Below are 22,377 nucleotides of genomic sequence, written 5' to 3' on the forward strand. Positions count from 1 at the left end.
TCCTCCAAAGAGTATATGTAAGAGGCTCCATCTCTCGGATTTGCCTGGTGTCCTAAGAAAGCCAGCATAATGGAGACAAAGAAGTGAGGACTAGATTCTTTTGCTTCTGATCAAGCTGAGGCCTTAAAGTGACTCTAGGCATATGTTCTAGCTGCAGAAAAAAAGCATCGAACTAGGGAGGAGCAGGGTCATTTGCATGTTGTCAGAGCAGATACTTGAGGGTTCAAGATTGTATATCTCTTCCAAATCCTTCCAGAAGGAAGGAAGGAAGGAAGGAAGGAAGGAAGGAAGGAAGGAAGGAGATAGTGGAGGAAGTAAGAGTCAGGAAAAGGAAGGAAGGAAGGAAATTGACTTCAAGTTGAGGCTCTACTACATCCCCAAAGTTGATATATAGCACCCCCAATTACAGGCGATGGTCCATTACTTGCCACATTTTTCAGTCTTTCTTTCCTCCTCATTTGAAAGTCTACAAATACTTTAGGAAACCCAAGAATAAATCAGTTCAGGCCACTTTCCGCTCAGCTCCGGGCAGGTCCCAATTTGTATGGCAAACATTTGAATACTGAACAGATTCAGTGGTATTCATACCATTTTTGTTAGGAATTTTACTTGAAAGATTGTCGTAGAGCGGCAGAATCAGTTCTCTATCACCCTATCGTGCAGGACACAAGTCCCTGGAAGTCAGAGTTAGGCTGAACATCGGGAAAAACCTGTTGTACTGTTAGAGCAGTACAACGATGGAACCAATGACCTTGGGAGATGATGAGTGGTCCAAAGCTGGAGGCATTCAAGAGAAAATTGGTCAACCATCTGCCAGAACTTTGATTTGGATCCCTGCATTGAGCAGTGGGGTAGGGTTAATGGTCTCATTTGCCCCTTCTAACTCCATTATTCTACGATTCTGTATTTCTATGATCACTTCAGTAAAAACAGATAAAGATCAGGTTCATCATCCTGATTACTGTGCATAGAATGAGGAGACGGGGGTTCCTTTGGACTTGGCCAATTTTAGGATCCCAAATATTCACTTTTGGGGTGGATGCTGCTAATCCTGCGTACTTGGTGAGTAGTAATGAATTGAAAGTAAAACAAGTATGGTCTGAGGCTTTTGAGAATTCCAGATGGATCCCAACCAGCAGGTCTCGTGTCCGTCATTACTGAGGTTCCCCCTGCTTTACGGCTGCCAATCTCCAGCTGCTTCCTAAAGATTTTTTTCCCAAAGAACCCGAAATTCAGAATACCAAACAGTTCTTTCAAACAAACAAACAAACAAACAAACAAGTTTTTGCAGCCTCAAAGCACCTAGCCTGGGGACTGCCTTCTTTCTCTGCTTTCCCCAGATCCCGGACAACTTTCAAGTATCTGCTCGAAGCTTTTGATTGCCCTTCCTCCCTTCAAGGATGGCCTGCTGCGAGCAGAACGCCAGGGGCCTGTTGTTACATATTGAAAGGTCTGCTCAACAGACAGTGCACTGCCTATTGATCCATCTGGAGCTGTGATCCGCCCCATGCTTTTCTAATCAGCATCAAAACCCCGTCTCCAGTTTTGCTACTGATGCTTAAGTACTCCATCTTGTAACCGGCTCACTCCCCTCCCACACAGCTCACTTCTTGGGTAATGGCAGGGACTTGAACTGCATCGTGATTCAAAACAGAGCAGTTGAGGTATGCTCAAAAGCCTATGGAGTCTGCCTAAACTTTTTCCAGACACATCGGATATAGAATAACCTTAGAATGGCAGAGCTGGAAGGGACTCTATGGATTATGGTGTCCAGTCCCTGTCAAGGACACACAGTGGGGAATCACACACCCAACTTCTGGCTCTGCAGCCACATACCTAAGCCATTGAGCTATTAACCCTCAGAGGAGCTATCCAGGACAGCTCTCCTATTGGGTTAGGGGTTAACACTAGGGATGGGAATTTTTTAAAAATTTTCCGGACTACAAATACCATACTTATCCATTCTGGGAATTCAACCCACCTTGCTGGAACCTTACAAACACCTAAATGTGATGTACCATGTGTAAGGTAAAGTTTCCCCTTGACATTTAGTCCAGTCATGTCCGACTCTAGGGCGCGGTGCTCATCCCCGTCTCCAAGCCGCAGAGCCAGCGTTTGTCTGTAGACAGTTTCCGTGGTCACGTGGCCGGTGCGACTAGACACAGAATGTTGTTACCTTCCCACCGAGGTGGTCCCTATTGATCTACTCACATTTTTACATGCTTTCGAACGGCTAGGTTGGCAGGAGCTGGGACGAGCAATGGGAACTCGCTCCATCACATGGATTCAATCTTACAACGGCTGGTCTTCCGACCTTGCAGCACAGAGGCTTCTGCGGTTTAACCTGCAGCGCCATCACATCCCTTTACCAGGTGTAAATGCCTGAATTAGAAGTTAAAAATGGCAGGTTCTCTACCTTATGGTCCTAGCCTGCATTGGCCACAATGAGGAATGATGGGAGCTGGAGTCCAGAAATAGCAAGAGGCACACAATCCCCATGCCCTGCAGAAGAGAGATCATAGATCCAAGGGCAGTGAGATTACCTAGTGTCCTACCTTGTGAGCTGTGGATGCAACGGCTATCTTTCCTTCCACCATTACATTTCTTTTTGCCATCCCCGTGTAATTCTATAGTTCCTGCCCCCCCCAAGTGTGTTGCGAAGTGTGGTGTATTTTTTGGGGGGGTGCCACCACAGTTGTTTTTAGTTGCAATTAAATTTTAATTTTTAATCATGGTATACCCAATGCTGTTTCATTTTAATCCTCCTGGCCTACAGACCGATAAAATTAATCTGAACCAGAATTGCAGGCGACCTAGAGTTCTTAGTTATTTCTGTACCCCCCTTTGAGCAGATTTTCCTTTTATGCATGTGCATCGCTTATTCTCCCTCTAAAAGAGCTGCTCTCACTCGTTTTTCTTTGCTCCTCTGCATCCACCTGAGAGTATGTGGTGCATGCAGGGGACGCTGATGCCCAAGATCGTGCCAGGATTGAAAAGGGGTTGCTGTGACAGCAGTGGCCCTTTTAGCTCTGCCTAAGTCTCTGGACAGGGAGGCGCCTCTGCCCCCCCCCGAGTCATGGGGGAGGAAGGCAAGTGTAAAAAGACAAGGGAGGAGAATCAGCCTCCCACTGCATGGGGGCACTTGAGGGTGTCCATTTTGGCTCAAATGCAAGGGCCTGTTCACTGAGGAGGCTTTTCTTTGGAGAGGGGAGACATAAAAAGAGGGCAGTCTCCACATCCAAAAAAGTAAATGAAACTCAAGTGTACAGTCGTGCCCCGCTTAATTATTACCCCGCATTACGATGAATCCACTTCATGACGATGTTTTTGCGATCGCAATTGCGATCGCAAAATGATGTTTTAAATGGAGTTTTTCCGCTTTGTGAAGATCGGTTCCCTGCTTCGGGAACCGATTCTGCGCATTATGACGATCAAAACAGCTGATCGTCGGGGTTTCAAAATGGCCACCGGGTGCTCAAAATGGCTCCCCGCTGTGCTTAGGGATAAATTCCTCACTATACAGGCACTGAAAATGGCCGCTGTATGGAGGATCTTCGCTGGACGGTGAGTTTTTAGCCCATTGGAATGCATTAACTGGGTTTTAATGTTTTTCAATGGGTTTTTTATTTTCGCTTTACGATGTTTTTGCTCTACAGCGATTTCGCTGGAACGAATTAACATTGTTAAGTGAGGCACCATTGTATTGTCCTTTCCCCCCCCCTTCTCAAATTTTATCCAGTAGAGGCAGATTTGTGGCCCCCACATAATTGTGTATGATTACAATATTAGTCTAGAATGAAAAATTTTTAATGTCTTTTCTTTACCCTATTTTAAAACGCCTTTTAATGCAAAAATGGCGAGGGGTGTCACAGCTCACTTGGCTATTGTAAAAAGAGTTCGCGACTCTGAAAACGTTGGAAAATGCGGTGCTAAGCGAATGGGTCCATCCTCCAACCAGACGCTGAGCCTTTCCTCAGAAGGAGGCCTTAGGGCCACTGAAGGAAGGCCACCTTGGCCATGCAGGCAGGAGTGACGAGTATCAGCTGATCACACCCGAAACGTAATCACCAGGCACTTACTTTTCAGCCTAATTAAGAGTCTTGCAGATGTTTGCTCATCAACGCCTCTATTTTCTTAATTAAAGTGATGGAGGCAATTTTCAGACTTCACTGTTTGGGGATTCATCTTCACAGGAAGTTTATTTTGCAAGGAGATGGGTCGGGATAAGGCGGAGGTGAGCGATGCGTTGCTTTAAGAAGAGGGAAGCTTTTGATTGCAGGGCATGAAACAGCGTGGTTGTCAAACAGTGTCACCTAGGAGTTGCCCAATCTTTCCCCCACCTTTTCTGTTTCTCAGCCAAATTCACTCGAGAATGCCACTTGGCTTTGGAAGCTGATTATTAAAGCGCTTTACGGATCACCCCAATTATAACTTCACATGTGATGTAGCGAGAGAGTGGATTCTCCAGGGGAGTAGCCTGGATCATAGAAAATGTTCAAACCAGGAATAAGACGAAATTTAAGCATCTGCACACTCATGGGGTGTGTGTGTGTGAATGGCTGTATCCTACACATCCTAGATCTTTGGAGTCCAGGAGGCTGAACTGCAGCCAGAAAGGCAGGTACGTGCCTGAGTCGGTGGAGCAGAGCGGACCACCTCCAAGTCCCTGGGAATGTCACAGGATAAAGGCAGAAGAAGCCTTCAGATGAAGTTCTCGGGTGCCGAGAAAAACTCCTTGGACAAAAAGGCCACCATGAGACTTCTCTCCTTGAGAGAAAGCTTTCCTCCAACTGAGAACAATAGGGTGATTCTGCAGTTGAGGTCTTCCTCAATCAAATCCCTGCAGCTGAGATCACAATGGGGCTTCCACTGTTAACCTTTATAAACCTTAAGCTAATCCTAAGGCTAAGTACAGCATCTCTTGTCATTCTAGACTTTGCCTGCACCATAACCTAATGTGTACAGTGGTGCCCCGCATAAGAAGCGATTCATTTATCGACGAATCCGCATAGCGATTGAGTTTTTGCAATTGCAAAAGCAATCGCATAACAATGTTTTAAATGGCAAAACATCACTTTGCGATGATCGTAAGCGTTTTGCTTACCGATTTTCGCATTGCGATGTTTTAAAAACAGCTGATTGGCAGTTCCAAAATGGCCGCTGGGTAAAAAAAATGGCTGCCCAAAGTGTTTTCGCGCCCTTTCCTCGCTTACCAGGCAGCAGAAATGTCGGCCGCATGGAGGATTTCCGTAGAACGGTGAGTTTTTTGCCCATAGGAATACATTAAACGTGTTTTAATGTGTTCCTATGGGCTTTTTTGCCCCGCCTAGCGACGAATCTGTATAGTGACGATTTTTTTGGAACGGATTATCATCGCTATGCAGGGCACCACTGTATTATGATTTGCTTGTTGTGTACGATTTTTGGGCTGCTTGATTGTGCTTTAGGCTGCATTAGCAGAAGCATAGTCTCCAAATCCCATGCGGGACTTGTCCCCGTCTATTCAATATTGGTTAAGCCTCACCTTGACTACTGTGTCCAATTCTGGATACCACACTCTTAAGAAGGATGCCAACAAACAGGAGGAAGTTCAGAGGAGGACAACAAGGATGATCAGGGGTCTGGAAACCAAGCCCCAGGAGGAAAGACTGAGAGAACTTGGCATGTTTAGCCTTGAGGAAAGAAAAGACTGAGGGGAGATCTGATAACACTTTTCAAAGATACATAGGAAGGGGGCAGGATCTGTTCTTGATCAGCCCAGAGTTCAGGACACATAATAATGAGCTTGAGCTACAGGAAGCCAGATGTAGGCTCAACATCAGGAAAAAAAATATTAACTATTGGAGCAGCACGACAATGGAACCAATGACTTCGGGAGGTGGTGAGCTCTCCAACACTGGAGGCATTCAAGAGAAAATTGGGCAGCCCTCTGTCAGATCTGCATTGATTTGGATTCTTGCCTTGAGCAGAGGGGTGGCCCCTTCCAATTCAATGAATTGCTGCCACACATGTTGAAAACAGGACTGCAAATGCACCTAAGAGTGATAGGACATGGTGACATGCTGTCCCACCAAGAGACATTGGAGGAGACTCAAAATGATGTCTGCCCAGAATGAGGGAAGCCATTTAATAACTGCATTGATTTGGTCAAGATGAGATTCCAAAAGAGGAATTACTCTCCATTCTGTACATTAATTCAGAGTAGGGATGCAAATGATACCAACTACATTCCTTGTTCTTACTGATTTAGGCTGTCCCGACATGATGAGGCATCTCTGAGATGAATTTTCAAACACCACGGGATTCTTTTCTCCAACATAAAAGCAAGAACGGGGGGGGAGGTACTTTTCCCCATCCCCATTCACGCAAAATGCCTTTGTGACAGTTTACATAAACTAATGCCCTTTCCCTTTGAGAATCAAAGCATTTACACAGAAGGATTAGATAATTATGAAAAAGATGCAAAGAATCTATCTACTGCTTCAGACTGAGAAAAGAGGCAAATAACCCATCCACTGCTTCAGATTCAGTACTGCTGGCTAGCTCAGTGGTTTAAGTATCTGGCTGGGGAGCCACATGTTGTGAGTTCAGTTCTTCACTGTGCCTCCTTGAAAGAGCTGGACATGATCATGCATAGGTCCTTTCCAGCTCTGCAGCTCTAAGATGATGAATGATTTTCAAAAGGCCATTTTTTGCAAGTCATACAATTTGCATTTTTTGCAAATCATACAATTTGTGCACATATAATTTGCACAGGACCATCAGGCCGACAGGACATCACATTCTCACCAGGGAAGGAAAAAAATAAAATGAGGCAAGCACAGATTTGCATCCCTAATCGAGAAGTAGAAAGCAGGCAAGTCGGCACAGAAGTTGAGACCAACCAAATTCCTCCTGCATCTCCAATCTGGATCTCTGGGAATATTGGACATCAGGTGGGTGGAGAGAACTGGCGTTTCTCCTCTCCTGTCAATGCACTGAAATGTGTAAATGCATCCATTTGACTTTCCTCTTCATTCCAGTTCTGTGGATTTTGGAAAACTTCATTTAAAAATTAGCCTGAGACAAAACCTCATCCACTTCAGAGACAGTCATACCTAACTGTTCCATTTTCTTTTCTTGTCTGGATTTGGCAAATTTGGTTTAAAAACAAACAAACAAAAAGCAAACTCAAATGATCAGATCTAGCCAAGGGATAAAGGAGGTTTATGTTTCTGTGTTCCTAATCCTATATTAATTGTCCAGATCTGTACATCTCAGACTGATGTGTCATACAGCTTGAGAAAGTGGGTGGTTTTTTTTTGTTACCTCTCTCTCTCTCAATCTCCCAGGCATCATTGTGCCCACTAGATGAATCTTGAACTTTCCAAAGCACCAAAAAGTAACTTTCCCACAACATTGATGAGCTAATATAACAGAATTTGTTAATTTGGCACGTATGTAAATCTCATAGATTTAATGGTTGGGTGAAACAACTGGTCTCAGCCATTTATTTATACAAAAGCACAAAGCTGAGTGTGTTTCTTGAAAGACATTTCCTTTTTTGGGGAAAAAAAAAAGCTTAAATGGCAAAACTCAGTAGAATGGGACTGAGAGTTAAATGGACCCATTCCTAATTTGGCCTCAAGGACTTCTTTTTAAAAGAATGATTCCTTTGAATGCGGAGCTATCACATCAAAGATACATGTGGTCACATTGTTTAATTCCATGATCAGCAGGGATGTGAAGGTCGCATAAACCAATTCTCTTTTTCTAGATCACAGGGTAGTAAATTGCCATGCTGGTTCTCTCGGCTGTATGAGCGGAGTGTATGAGCATCAAACCTTATCAGATTCTTTCCTCTCCTGTTGATGTTGGGAGAAAGATCATTTTGATTCTATTAACCTCAGTTCTTGCACAGAGCAAGGGATTTAAATTGGCAAGTGTGGTTTTGATGCAGTGCATTGTCAGAGAATCTTATGGACATAATGAGACAGTGATGAATGGGGCTTCATTAGCCATTCCAGAGCGTGGCCTTGTAAAGCTGGTATGCAATGCAGAAGCAAAGCCCTTATGACTGGGAGGTGGGAGTGATGGAAAATCAACCTGGATGAATGACACAGGGAGACCTCAAACACATGCCCAGAGGAATCTCCCACATTGCTCAATGTCATATTACACAACTAAAATCAACATCTTTAATGGGGATTATACTGTTTTTAAAAGATGCCTCATGAAATATGAATGCTGAGATATAATGGATAGTTCCAAGTAAAATAGACCTTTCAAATCAATTGGTGCATGGAAAGTCTCTGCTAATATAAATTCCAGCAATTTAGTGGCTTTATTCTACTTGACATAAGGAATTATGTTTCAGTGAAAGTTTCTGGCTAGAAAAAAAATTTCAACTTGCCTTGGATATGCTTTGAATGGGCCAGTTATCTAGCAGTGCTTAGATCTTGAAAAAAGGAAAATCAAAAATTGTTAAAACACGAGCTTCACCACAAACTTCATCTGCATAGGATAAACAGGACAATCTAGATGCAGAAGAATTAATGGAGACAATTCAGACATCAGAAGTGGCAGCACACTGAAAAATGTTTTCTAATCATTTTAATTCACTTGGACACTCTGCACAAGATCTGAAAGTTGCCATTCTGGAGAATAAAGTTTCCAGGACGAGATACAGAGGAAGATAAAATACTTACATATCCTTAAACACATGTCAATTGACTTAAGATAAGCCAAGGTTTCTTAGGACATTGTCAAATGTAGAAAATTGTGTTGTAGCTACTGAAATTCCTAGCTATATTTCCTTACTTACTAATCAGTGCAACCTCACAAGCCCCATTGATGATTAGAGATACTCAGTGTTTCTACTTGCTATCTATAGCCTGGGATTAATTTATTCACCAGTCATTAACATTATTTACAGAACAATACTTCCTGGGAGGTGAACTGATTATCAACAGGGGTCCTAAAGTTCACTGCCAGGACAACTACTTGTGCCCAAAACCAATAACTGTTTTGGGATCATGTAAAATGTAAAAATATTTGTAATGTAATCCCACTCTTATGTCTGAGGAAGTGGACTTGTCCATGAAAGCTCACATTAAAATATAGCAGTTACTCTTTGAAGAGTTTGGGTCTTCTTCTTTTTTTCTTTGCTTGATGTGCCAGCACAGACTAACATCCCCACCTTTTCTGAAACGTTATCAGCTTATCCTGGATGAAGTCTGGAAAATGATAGAAGTTGGCCCAGAAGGGACCAGTATCTTACTCTCCGCTCTGCATGTTCTAAATACTCACATGGCTAAATGTGGAAAAGGCAGGCAAAGAGAGGAACAACATCCCCAGGATGATCATTCTATTTGAAGGAGGAACACAGCTGTTGGGAAAAAAAGCTTGGGACCTACCACAAAATGATACAGGATGGTGTTGCCGCCTATTGGCTAAGAACAAAGGGGAAAGTGACTCTTTCAGTTGATTTCCTGCCTGAGAGGACATCAAGGGAGTAACAAAGGGATTTGACACTTCCACCTTATCTCTTGTCATTGAAAGCAAGTCTGCCTCCTTCCCAGTGGTCATGCAAATTGAGGAAGGATTACAGCTGTGTGAAAGGAAGAAGGTGCCTTTGTTTTGGTAAACATGAAAGGGTGTTAAAATGTTGATTAAGACAACTCTGGAATGGGTCATTTAATGTAGAAAAAGGATTCAAGAATCTGGTTAGATGGCTCAGTCTTACTTGAAGGAAGGGGCTGTGTTCAAGAGCCTAGCCCGTACCAATGCAGCTGCTTTGCTCAACTGTTATTAGAACTTGGAAGGATGCATGCTGTGCATGCCTCAAAACTACACTGAATCTATCCTAAGGTGTGCATATCAGGTATATTAGGTACCTTTGTTACTTTCTGGTGTGTCTCTTCAGGGTTTAAACTTGGTCTCAGGATCTATATTTTACTCTGAGTATTTTTTTTGGGGGGGGAACTTTTTGTGAAACAGTTTGGAACGTTTGCCTTTTGTCCTTTTAAATTTTTTAACTTCTTTTAATAAAATATATTTAAAAAATCTCTTTAACTAATTGTCTGTGTTGTTGGCTGGGTTTTTGGTATTAGAACCAGATTTTGCCTAGACCAGCTACTGGGCGTCTTTCGTATTGATGTGGGTCTAGTGGCAGGCTAACTTTCAAGACAGACACATTATTTCTTAGTGCCAACTGTGTGGATTTAGCGTTTGACTCCCTGGAGGTTTTGCCACTGATGCTAGGAAGAGCTGAAGGCACGAGGAGAAGAGGAAGACCAAATATGAAGGAGGCAACAGGCTTGAGTTTGCAAGAATTGCACAGGGCTGTTTATAACAGAACATTTTGGAGGTCACTCGCTCATATGGTTGCCGTAAATCGGAGATGACTTGATGGCATGCATCAGCAACAAAAACAACCCTCGATCCTTTCTCAGTAGTACCAGTGTAAAAACTGGAACAGTGTGTAAGTTATTTTTAAGTGCAATTGATTGCCGGAGTTACACAAGTCATCAGACGACTCTGGATGTTAGCCTAATGTTTTCTTTCCAGGATGGAGACATGAAACGAAACATGAGTCCATGCCTCTGTTCTCTTCATCTCTCTGGGAAAGCAAAACACAACAGCAAGGCGGGTCAGGTGTTTGCTAGGATAGATCGCTTTTGAAAAATTCTTCAATCTTCCAGCTTTTTTTAATGTTCCAAAAACGGTTCAAACGAATCTGGAGTTAGACTTGTATGTCAGCCCGGAGCCTGTGGTCAACTCAGATGAATAGTGTTTTTGTAAATAAGATGAAGACAAATGGTTGGATGAAATGGCGTGTGCCAATAGCGCTTATGGTGTCTCCAGAAAAAGGATGGGCTCTCAATCTGAATTCCCTGATGGCATCGCTGTTTCTTGATCTCATAAAGACAGTTTTGCAGTGATGAAACTGACCCCTGATAAAACCGGTGTGATGGACGAGCAGGAAAGCTGTCTTTGCAGTGCCACATACAATGATCTGGATGTATCTTCGGGGGCCTTGGAACTGCAAAGGAACTATAGCACATTTTTAACTCACAGCAGGACTGTGATAATAAATCTATTTAAAAAATGCGGGTGGGATTATGCATTAGTAATGGAGGACTGTAAGTCAGAGCAAGGAATCTCTGTCTGTCACACTAAGCCTACCTAAGCTAAGAAAATATTTGAGCCTTCCTCGCGGAATATGTCTACAGCAAACGTAAAAATAGACCGTTTGGCTGGCAACGTTCCACCTAATGCTGAGATCCAAAGGGAGGCACTGCAAGAGAAGAGGGAAGGGACATGAGCAAAGATGGAAAGTGAATATTCACAAAGCAGAAGCCGCTCAGAGTGGTACTGACCTACCAGATGGGCGGGATATAAATCAAATAAATAAATAAATAAATAAATACTTCAATCAGCCTCGTGGCGCAGTGGTTAAACTGCAGTGCTGCAGCCAAAACTCTGCTCATGAGCCAGGTTCAGTCCGAGGTAGCTGGCTCATGGTCTACTCAGCCTTCCATTCTTCCAAGGTTCGTAAATTGAGTACAAGCTGGGGGAAATGTATAGCACGTATAATCAAATTATAAACCATCTAGAGAATGCTTTAAGTGGTATATAAGCAGCCTGTTTTTGCTTAGATATGTTGCGCTGTATGATTATCATTGCATGGAGTGCTTGCTTGTTGAAAGCATCCTTCAGTCTCGAGAGACTATGGTAACCTGCTCTGAATAGAGGTCTTGGAACAGCATCTAGTGTGGCTGAGAAGGCCAATTTATTTATTTATTTATTTATTTATTTATTGGACTTATATACCGCCCCATAGCGCTACAAGCACTCTCCGGGCGGTTTACAATTTTTTTTTTAATTATACAGGCTACACATTGCCCCCCCCCCAGCAAGCTGGGTACTCATTTTACCGACCTCGGAAGAATGGAAGGCTGAGTCAACCTTGAGCCGGCTACCTGGGATTTGAACCCCAGGTCGTGAGCACAGTTTTAGCTTGCAGTACAGCGTTTTAACCACTGCGCCATGAGGCTCTTTGCAATTCTAGAGTGATCATCCCTTCCATACTGAAGAAAAATACAATTGCATGGAGTATATCCTAGGAAACTTGTGTACATTGAATTATACCAATAGTCCATCCAACTTCGTATTGCTAACTCTAACTGGCTGTGCCTGTCCAGGATTTCAGACAATATTCTTTCCTAACCCTAATAGTACATGGGGGGGGTGTCTTCCATCTCTTGACAAACCTGACTAATTAGAGTGTTGTCCTCTGAAGATGCCGGCCACAGAGACTGGCGAAACGTTAGGAAGAGCAACCCTCAGAACACGGCCAAAGAGCCCGAAAAAACCACAACAACCACTGAATAATTAGCTTATAAAATCAGATAGGACAAGTGTGTTTGGGGCATTATGGCCAGCAGAACGTTCCCTCCAACTTCTTATAGGTTGGGATCATTACTCACATTTGTGCCTATCCATAGAAATAAGAGTCACTTATTTACTTATACAGCTAACTTTAATGATCATTAAACTTTAATGACCATCATCATCTTCTTAGAACCTTAGAGCTGGAAGGGGTCCTACGGATCATGGAATCCAGCCCCAGTCAAAGAGGCCCCATCAAACTCCCAACATCTGGCTCCATAGTCAGATACTTAGGCTACTGAGCTATCCAGAAGTTCCCTATGCTGAGAGGGGATATGATATCACTTTTCAAATATTTGAAAGGCTGTCTTACAGAGGAAGGGCAAGATCTGTTCTCAATCATCCCAGAGTGCAGGACACACAACAATGGGCTCAAGTTAAGGGAAGCCAGATTTCGGTTGAATATCAGGAAAAACTTCATAACTGTTAGAGCAGTACAATGGTGGAACCAGTTACCTTGGGAGTTGGTGAGGGCTCCAGCACTGGAGGCATTAAAGAAAAACTTAGATAATCACCTGGAAAATCTGTTTTGATTTGTATTCCTGCCTTGAGCAGAGGGTTGGACTTGATGGCCTTGTGGGCTCCCTCCAACTTCACTTTTCTATGATTTCTATGCTAATATTATGTAACATTATTGTCATCATCGCTAGAATATTTAGAGTAATAGCTATTGCCTTACTTTCAGGCTTTGAACTACCCACATTTAGGGAGAACAGTCCATGTGTCCTGCATTGACTCTCCACATTATTCCAGTTCCAGGTGACACTGGCCTTTTTACCAGAATGGAATTGAAAAAACAAAATTGTTTTGAAGCAAAATTTCAGTTCCTTTGCTCCATCAGGGCTTTTCCTCATTCAATTTGACCAAGATATGGGCGTGCCTTTATGAAACACTGCCAGAAAAATTCAAAACACATTCTTCCAGGATTTTAATATATATACACAGAACCATTACTTAAAAGGACTCAGTTTTTATTTGTTTAGCAACTTGTCTCTTGGTGATGCATTACCACCACAGGATGAATTGCCCTTGACTTGGTTTCCAAGTGAATCTGGGGAACAGACGTATTCGCAGGCCAGTTGTAAAAACATCTGGATAACACCCTAATAAACTCATCAAAACTTGCATCAGAGATGATGGGAATGTAACTATGGGCTTATATGCTTCCTGCTCCAACATCAGTAAAAGGGTGGATATCTTTGCATCTTTCCATTTTCAATGACACAAACTTAATAGCCAAGTAACTGGCTCATCTGTCTTAGATCACCTTTGCTTCCTCTTAGGAAAAATGAGCATCCTTCACTGAAGTTCTACCGGTTCTAAGTCTCTTTGAAATGAACGGACATGTGCAAGATCTTTGTACCGAAAGCATCCCCAGTGTATTGAATCCAGTCTCTCTTAGCTTCTTTTTTTTCCCTTCCCCATAGCAATGCTAGAATCTTCTAAGCATTTACAAAAGAACGAGAGAGGGAAAAGTAAAAAAAAAAAAAATTCAGGATACAGTTATTCCATCAGTTCTTCATCAACTGATCTTCAAACAACTCTTTGAAAGCGGCAGACTCTGTGAGCGTTGTGTTTTTTTTTCGGGCTCTGAAATTTTATTCCATGTTAATTTTTAATGTGGAAAAAGCTACTGTGGCTTTCATCCGATGAAGCTGCAATGGTTGAAATGAGAAAGTTCTCTTCTTCTTTTCTTTCCTGAAGAAACAATGACCTGTAAAAAAAAATTGTCCTTCAGTCTTCAAGGTCTCTCTAGGGATGCCCAAACCAAACCTCAGTTAATAGATACCAAACACATCACGGGCAACCGCGTGCCAAGTACTTATTCTCAGCAATTTTTTTCCAAGTCCCAATAAGCTGAGACATCCCGCCGAGACCTCCTCTTGTGCAAGTATGAACTCTCAACTTCCCACGAGAATTATTATTATTTGAAAATACAAGAAACAGTCATTGACTGTTGTTATACAACAGATATAAGTTTTGACCAAAAAGCTAAGTATGCATTAAATATTGGTATTTTTATTTTTATTTATTTCTCCTGTCTCTGTATTATATCTGTTATTGTATGATCTATGTAATATTTTGTGTTATTTTATTGTTTTATGTTATATTGGAAGCCACCTATAATGGTCTTATAGACCAGATGGGCGGGGTACAAATCTAAAGGCTCTCCTTGGATTTAACATGAAAGAGCTTTCGGGGTGTGTGTGTGTGCCATTTCACTTTCTTTATGCCTTTGGGCTCTTTGTGTCTCTACATGGTCACCCCATAAAGGTACAAATTTTACATATGCGTCCTAAAACACTGTACAACCCTAGTAATTAAAACTATTCTCCCCTCCAGTGGCTGTTCTACGTCCCCTAGGCCCTGTTCGATCTTGCCAGCAGCATTTTAGTGAATCATATTTTATAAATCATTGCAAAATCCTGCCTTTTCTCGTCTTCCCACCCGTCTGCTGCCTGTGTTAGAACAGTAAGGTCACAGTTCAGGTAATGCAGGCAAACCAAACCATGGATCTTTCTCTGTGATTCACTCATAGTTGTAAATATCAAAGAGCATTTCATCAAAGGTGCCGGGGGGGGGGCAACCAGACCCATTTCCAAGAGAAACAGGAACCTCTTCATCCATAAAAGTTATATTAACACTTCTGTTTTTCATCTTGAACTCCTATGATTTGTTACGTGCATGACTTGGGAAGTTCCAGAGCTTGGCCAGTTACTTTAAAAAAGTAATTAGTGACAGGTTATACTCGGACAGTCTACCATAAACAAAGGTGATGTGTGTTGAACTTGGTGGCCCACATGGAGGGCCACCAACCCACCACCTCTGACCAGTGGAAATGCTGACTGCAATGTCATGAGGCCAACACATCTACTCCGGTCTGAACTTTAAATGTGCTCTCCATGGTGCTGAACCTATTTCGGGTGTAAGAGCGAACAACTTGAGTACTCCTCTAATTTCACCCTATAAGTCAGAGTTAATTCACCCTCCCTGACTTAACACTCATGAGTTTCCACAGTGCCAACATAAATAATACTGAAGGGTATGGCTTCTTCATACTCTTCAGGTTATTACCTACCAAAGAAAGATGTGGGGAAAAAAATCAGATGCAGCATTCTCAGTGCAAGGTAACAATTTGGTATGCTTTGGGTCTCTATAAGAGAAGAAATGCACTTTATTTTAAGAATGCCGACACCTGGGAGGATAATAGGTTATAGAGGAATAAAGTGCATATAAAACCATGTCCACAATTTAAATTATGGACGCCTAAAAGATGAACCACTTGGGTTGGGAGGAGGAAAGTGTTGAATCTTGTCAGAATACCATGGGTTCATTGTGACACCCTATCACGACACCTTAAAACCCAGTTTTTTTCTAAACCCAGGGAGCCATATACTTAATAGCTGCTTACATTCATCCTCCTTGAAATTACATCTTAAATATTTGCTATTTTCTGATGAATTTCTAAGCACCTCATCTATTTTTTAAAAAAAGAAAGAAGGAAAGAAACCGAATAACATATTCCAGGCTATTAACTCCCAAATGCCATCTTAAAGTTTAAGTCAAATTGTTTTCAGCTGTGCCGTTTTGCTGATGAAATGCTCGATTTTTACATTTCAAATGAAGTGTGTGCAGGGGGGGGGGGGAGATTGCTCTTCGTTACCGCATATAACATGCTGAAAGCAAATTACTGAAGATGTATCGATTCCCTGGTTGGTGTCTCACTTATTTTCCTAGCGAAGTCACTCTTTTTCCAGGTTTTTTTTTTATTTTGAGGGTAGAGATCCTAATGAGGAAGCTGCAACATAAAAAGATAGTTTTGCATAATGAAATCGATTGAAACAAAAGGTTATGGTAAGCAATTAACGGTAATAATGATAGCAAATTTGGCTTGGGAAATGACACATTTTGTGTGTGTGTGTGTGTGTGTGTGTGTGTGTGTGTGTGTGTGTGTGTGTGTGTGTGTGTGTGTGTGTGTGTGTGTGTGTGTGTGTACTCGATTCCCTTTTTACTGAACCCATCAACATGATATTGAATAAAATTAATATCAACAGGAAAAATGATTCAGCAGAACCTGCCAAAATGATCTTATCTGAGACAGAGATCCTTCGTATGACTGACAAGAAGCTAGGTGATCCTCTAAGTTAATTAGGAAGGAATAAGGGCATAAAAATTCTATTTTTGCACAATATATTTTTTGAAAAACACACAGAATCTGATTGGCTAATGGGGAGAGATAAATACAAAAATTGTATCATAATTCCAAAATAAATGGTGGTATATATGTTCTAACCATGGGGGTCTTAGGACTGCAAAAATGACCCTGGGAACAATCCATATTTTGTCCTTCTCTAAGCACGTGGTGGCACTGCGGGCTAAACCGCAGAAGCCTGTGCTGCAGGGTCAGAAGACCAAGCAGTCGTAAGATCGAATCCACGCAATGGAGTGAGCTCCCGTCGCTTGTCCCAGCTCCCGCCAACCTAGCGGTTCGAAAGCATGCAAATGCAAGTAGATAAATAGGGACCACCTCGGTGGGAAGGTAACAGTGTTCCGTGTCTAAGTCGCACTGGCCATGTGACCACGGAAGATTGTCTTTGGACAAAAATGCTGGCTCTATGGCTTGGAAAGGGGGATGAGCACCGCCCCCTAGAGTCGAACACGACTGGACAAAAATTGTCAAGGGGAACCTTTACCTTTACCTAAGCATGTTGGAGAAAACATGGTAAATAATACTGACTAGGGCTAATAAGTATGATGACAGTTTTCCTTTGCAGAATGCAACCCCAGTCTATATTACAATAGGTTTAGTTGGTGATTAAAAGTTTTCCATTGTAGGGATGGTTAAGAATTTTAATCCTAGAACTGAGGAGCTGGAAGAGACCCTATGGAACATTAAGTCCAGCCCCTGCTAGGGAGGCACAGTGGGGGGATTGAACTCCCAACCTTTGGTACCGCAGGCAGAGACCTAAACCACTGAGCTATCGAGCAGCTTTGGTTTAGATCAGACTAGAACAAAAGTCAATGAATTCAAAAGTAAAAGAAAAGGGAACGCAGCTGCTCGGAACATGCTAGTTTGGCCTGGGTCACAACATGGCGTCATTTATTTACCATGTGGAAATAACATGGCCTGTGCTTTGAACTTACTGCGAAATCTTCTCTGCCTCCTGCATGTTAAAAGAAGAAAAGGAAGTGAAGAAATAAAACCGTAAAAGCCAGAGCAAGCATCCACGTCAGCTGAACGAACAGGCTGGTTCCTTGGCTAGAGGTTCTGTAGTGCCTAAGGTACAGCTGTGATGTGGAGATTGCGCATGAAGGTGTCTCAGATAGTAGCTCGTCTCCATCATCATAGGCATCCTTCAGTCTCGAGAGACTACGGTAACGTGCTCTGTATGGAGGACTTGGAACGGCGTCTAGTGTTTTGATGCTGTATGCGAAGCTGGAGTGTCCTCTCCAGGGCACGAAGCCTGGGTAAAATGATATGGAGGATAGGCTGTTACCCAAGCAGCAAATCCCCCCTCTCCATGTCGCTGAAATGGTCCAATGGAAAGGCAAGAGCCAATACAACTGGTTCCAGTGACGTTGCAGGAGTTGCCAGAACGACACGAACTGCCTCCGGGACTCCTGGTCCGGATTTTGCCTCGAGGTTAACTCCTGAAGCCTTTTCCATTGGTGGATATAACCACAAGCCCCACCTACCCGGTAGCTCGTCTTAAATTGTTTTATGTTCTCTTCTATCACTGTGTGATATTACCACCGGTCCCTCAACTGCAAGACTCAGAAGATGCTGTTGCCTACATACTTGCTGGTGGATTTCAGACTAACCTGTTGAGGAAGATTTTCAATATTTCCCCCCCCCCCACTTTCCAAATACTTGAAAGGTAATCATCCAGAGGAAGGGCGGGATCTGTTCCCAATCATCCCAGAATGCAGAAGATGCGAACATGGGCTCAAACTACAGAAAGCCAGATTTCAGCTGAATATCAGGAAAAAAATTCTTAACTGTTAGAGCAGTACAGCAATGGAAACAATGACTTTGGGAAGTGGTGAGCGTGCCAATGCTGGAGGCATTCCAGAGAAAATTGGACAACCATCTGTTAGATCTGTTTTGATTTGGATTTCCGCCTTGAGCAGGGAGTTAGACTCGATGGACTCGTAGGTCCTTTCCAAGTCCATTATTCTATGATTCTATGATTATTCTCTGCATACACCCAGGAGAGGCACCATCTTCAGTGGATAAGCTGGGATTGGTGGCCACCACTGATCAGCTTTTCTCAAGTATACAACAACAACAACAACAACAACAACAAACCTTGTTCATACAGGCGAACGAAAAAACTTAATTGCAATTTTTGCAACTTTGGAAAAACAATTAAAAACATTCAAAATTGTGTTGTTGTTAAATGATGATGATCATATAGGGAGGCATAATGCCTACTAACAAGCCCCAGTAATTAAAGAGCTTTGCTAAAGATATAGGCCTTTAATATATTATAGTGACAAAACTTCAGTGTGCATATTCTTTTGGGGCTATTAAAAAATAAAAAAAAGCTCCATGACTATTCCTGGATGGAATTATCCCTTTAACAGAAAAAAAAGCATCTCTTCGCTGCATCACTAAATTGAGCAGCGGTGATTCTGGTGAAGGGTAAAGAGATGCAAAGAGACAAAAAAAAAATTGGAATTAATTAAACACATAATTATACCTCAAGGAAGGGAGTTTGGTAATAGTGTATGTTGGTAATATTAATTTTCTTCTTAAAATTATTTTAGCCAAACAACGCTGGGAGTAAAACTGTTATGGCTATCTACAGGGTTGGCAAAAAGCCCAGAACATGACCTCAGAAATCTTTTTTGACTTTCTTTTCCCCCCCTGAGAACTAACTAAAACTATGGCTTGGAAATGGGGATGAGCACCACACCCTAAAGTCGGACACAACTGGACTAAATGTCAAGGGGAACCTTTACCTTTTTATGGCAGGATACTACTGTTTCTTTAATGCAGCGCATTAACTACTTTTAAAATTTGCAAGGATCTGTTTATAACACAATAAAGATTTACTTACTTGTGTGTAACTGATAATGCACTTCCAAACCAAAATCGGAACTGAAAATCAGTTACCCTTCGGAATTCATGCTTCTCCATCTTTTGCAGTACAGTTCTCCAGTTTTTAAAAAATGTATATAAAAAGGTGGGTGGAAGATGGCATAATGGGCACGCACCATTGTTTGGTGCTTTGGTAACACGGCTGATCCATGGATGCCCTGATTTCCCCTGCTCCCTTTCTTCTGGTGGGCACCCACTCATGCCATGATTTCCCAGCCCTGGTTCCTCTGGGCACCCCCTGGAAGATGTGGGGCAAGGAACGCCAAGGCCTGCATGCATCAGCTGTGCTGCCAACGCTCCAAACTGCACTGGACCATGGATCGCAAACAAACAAAATGTTCCTATTAGGGCCAATAGCATTCCCAAAACACATTATATTAAAAATTGCCTGCACAGGTGCACACCTTCGGGGAAAATTGCAAATCTTTGTGCACACTTCAAAAAACCCTCAAAAGTCCTGGTTGTATTGATCTTAAGATTGGTAAGAGCAGAGACAGAGGAAAACCAGAAAAGATCTATCCATCCACTGCTTACTGGAACATAGGGATCTTTATGTGTAGAACTGCTGCATAGTCCAGTGGTTCAGGCATCCAGCTGCAGAACCAGAGGTTGGAAGTTTGATTCTCCACCGGGACTCCTTGACATGGGGTGGACTCACAGAGTCTCTTCCAGCTTTGTCATTCTAAGATGATGACCATGATGATTTCTCTGTGTCCTCATATAAGAAATAAAACAGACTGCGCAAGAGTGGTTAAAAATGCTTAGTCCCTGGAAAACTTGTTCACTGTTCTGAAAATACAGACAAGATAGAAACCAGCAAGCAAAGGGTGCAGAGTTGGCGTTCACACCGTTTGTCCCATAAGCCTTCTTGCCCTTTGTCTCCCTGTTCTGCCGGCACTGGTTTAATAAAGGCCTTTATTGCACAGTTGGCTAATTAAACACCAGCTTATTAGAAAACATGTTTTGTTTGAGGTTTAACAACTCCGGCAGGTGCAACCGCTTCTGTGGCACTAAATATAAATGGGCCCGAACAGCCCCTCCAAGAAGCAGCCTTACATTTCTTAGAGACAATGTCCTTATATGGTTTTTTTTTCCTACAAAAAAGGCTGATGTTAAGCACTGGAATGAAGTATATGAAGATCCCGGGACTATTTTCCCACATTGAGAAAAGGCAAAATGGCTGTGATTTGGTGGTGGCGGTGAGATTCACCGGTCTATCAACTTGTTTCTGGAAGAATTATTTGCCTATCTTGAGCCTAAATAATGCAAGAAACAAGCAGGAGGCAGCTGTTAGGAACGTTGTTGATAACACCACTGCAGAACAAGAAAAGGATTAGGGAATGGCAGCCCTAAAACTCTAAACTGAACCACTTGGAATCCATAGAGAACTGCAGACATACATGTACAAAAATAAACACACTCAGGGCTAGTAACATATGTAATGAAGAGCAACAGCCGAGAAAGAAAGGCTGAGGAAATGTACTACAGTGGTGGCAAACCTTGACTTTCTCCTGCAGGTGAACAGAATTCTTTGCATCAGAGCACTGCACAATTTAAAATTATGGATGTACAATAAATGAAATATAGGCAAAATTGAAAACATATCACAATGTTAAGATAATAAGATGATATTTTTGACCAGAAGCAGGCTACTTCAATAGCCTTATCTTGGCAATTTGCTAGACTTTCTTTTCTACATGTGGAGGGACATAAATTGCATGCGCGTAAGTGCTGCATTGATTGATTTTCTCCACAGTCACAGAAAATTTGTCCGGTATCCAAGTAGCCCTGTTTTACTTTATTATTCTTTCTACTTATTTTTGATGTATGTGGAAAACCGTTATCAGAGGAATTCCTCCTCCCGATCCCACTGCCAGGGATGGGGACGTAAGAGAGGGCCTTCTCTGTGGCCTGCTCCCAGGTTATGTGGAATGCGCTCCCTCAGGATATCAGGGTGGCATTCGCCCAGGTCATGAATATTCATATGCTATTTGCACGGACCAATGGGAGTGCTGGAGGAGCGGAGTCACAAGGTATAAGAGACTCAGCAGGAGGAGGAGGAGAAGAGATAGACATAGGGTTTTATAGATAGGGAGTTTGAGGGAGAGTTGAAGGGTTTGCTGTAGTTTTGGAGTTTGGGCAGGAAAATGGTGGTTGAGGATGGATAAAGAAGAATGTTTGTTTAAGAGTTAACAACATGGCTTGTTCTGTCAATACCTGTATCAATAAACAATTTTATTTGGTTCTTTTAAAATGACATATGGCCTGGGCCTCTATCATTCATAATAGGTATTGTTGATGAAATCAACTGGTGGCGGCTGAGGGGCACATAGCGTGAGCTCCTTGGTTTGGTGAAACGATGAGGGGCCATGTGAGGATCGTGACAGGTCCCTTCCCTTTTATCCTTCTGCCAACAGCTGAAGACTCATAATTTCAGGCAGGTTTTAAACAGTCATGATTGGGTCCCTGGGTGCCTTTTTAAAGTTAAGATAGTTTTTAATGATTACCATATTTTTTAACACCCCCTAATTTTTTAATCCAAAATTAAGAAATCTAAGTGGGGCTTAGCAAGTGGAGAGGAAAACAGGGATCAAAGCCCTGCAGGATCACTTTGATCCCTGCTTGTTTTTTCCTCTGTCCTCAGCTTATTCCGTGTATAAGACGACTCTCAATTTTTAGTCTAAAGATTTTAGACAAAAGTATAGTCTTATACGTGGAAAAATATGCTGCTCACTTTTAATTATCCATCTGTATTTTAACAAGCATATATAGTTTAATTATTTTTCAAATGTTTAGTTTATCATATTTTTAATTTAATTTAATTTAATTTAATTTAATTT

General features: G+C 42.2%; 1 long non-coding RNA gene across 1 annotated transcript in view; it reads right to left on the reverse strand.

Moving 5' to 3' along the window:
* Window positions 1-13,400: 13,400 nt before the first annotated feature.
* The window catches only part of LOC140702404 (uncharacterized), a 52,535-nt gene continuing 43,558 nt past the window's right edge, over window positions 13,401-22,377 (reverse strand). Inside the window, exon 3 of the long non-coding RNA XR_013538951.1 lies at window positions 13,401-14,146. This is a non-coding gene — a long non-coding RNA (uncharacterized LOC140702404). The remainder of the gene's footprint in view (window positions 14,147-22,377) is intronic.

Source organism: Pogona vitticeps, chromosome 12 (assembly GCF_051106095.1).
Source record: "Pogona vitticeps strain Pit_001003342236 chromosome 12, PviZW2.1, whole genome shotgun sequence".
NCBI classification, from domain to species: Eukaryota; Metazoa; Chordata; class Lepidosauria; order Squamata; family Agamidae; genus Pogona; species Pogona vitticeps.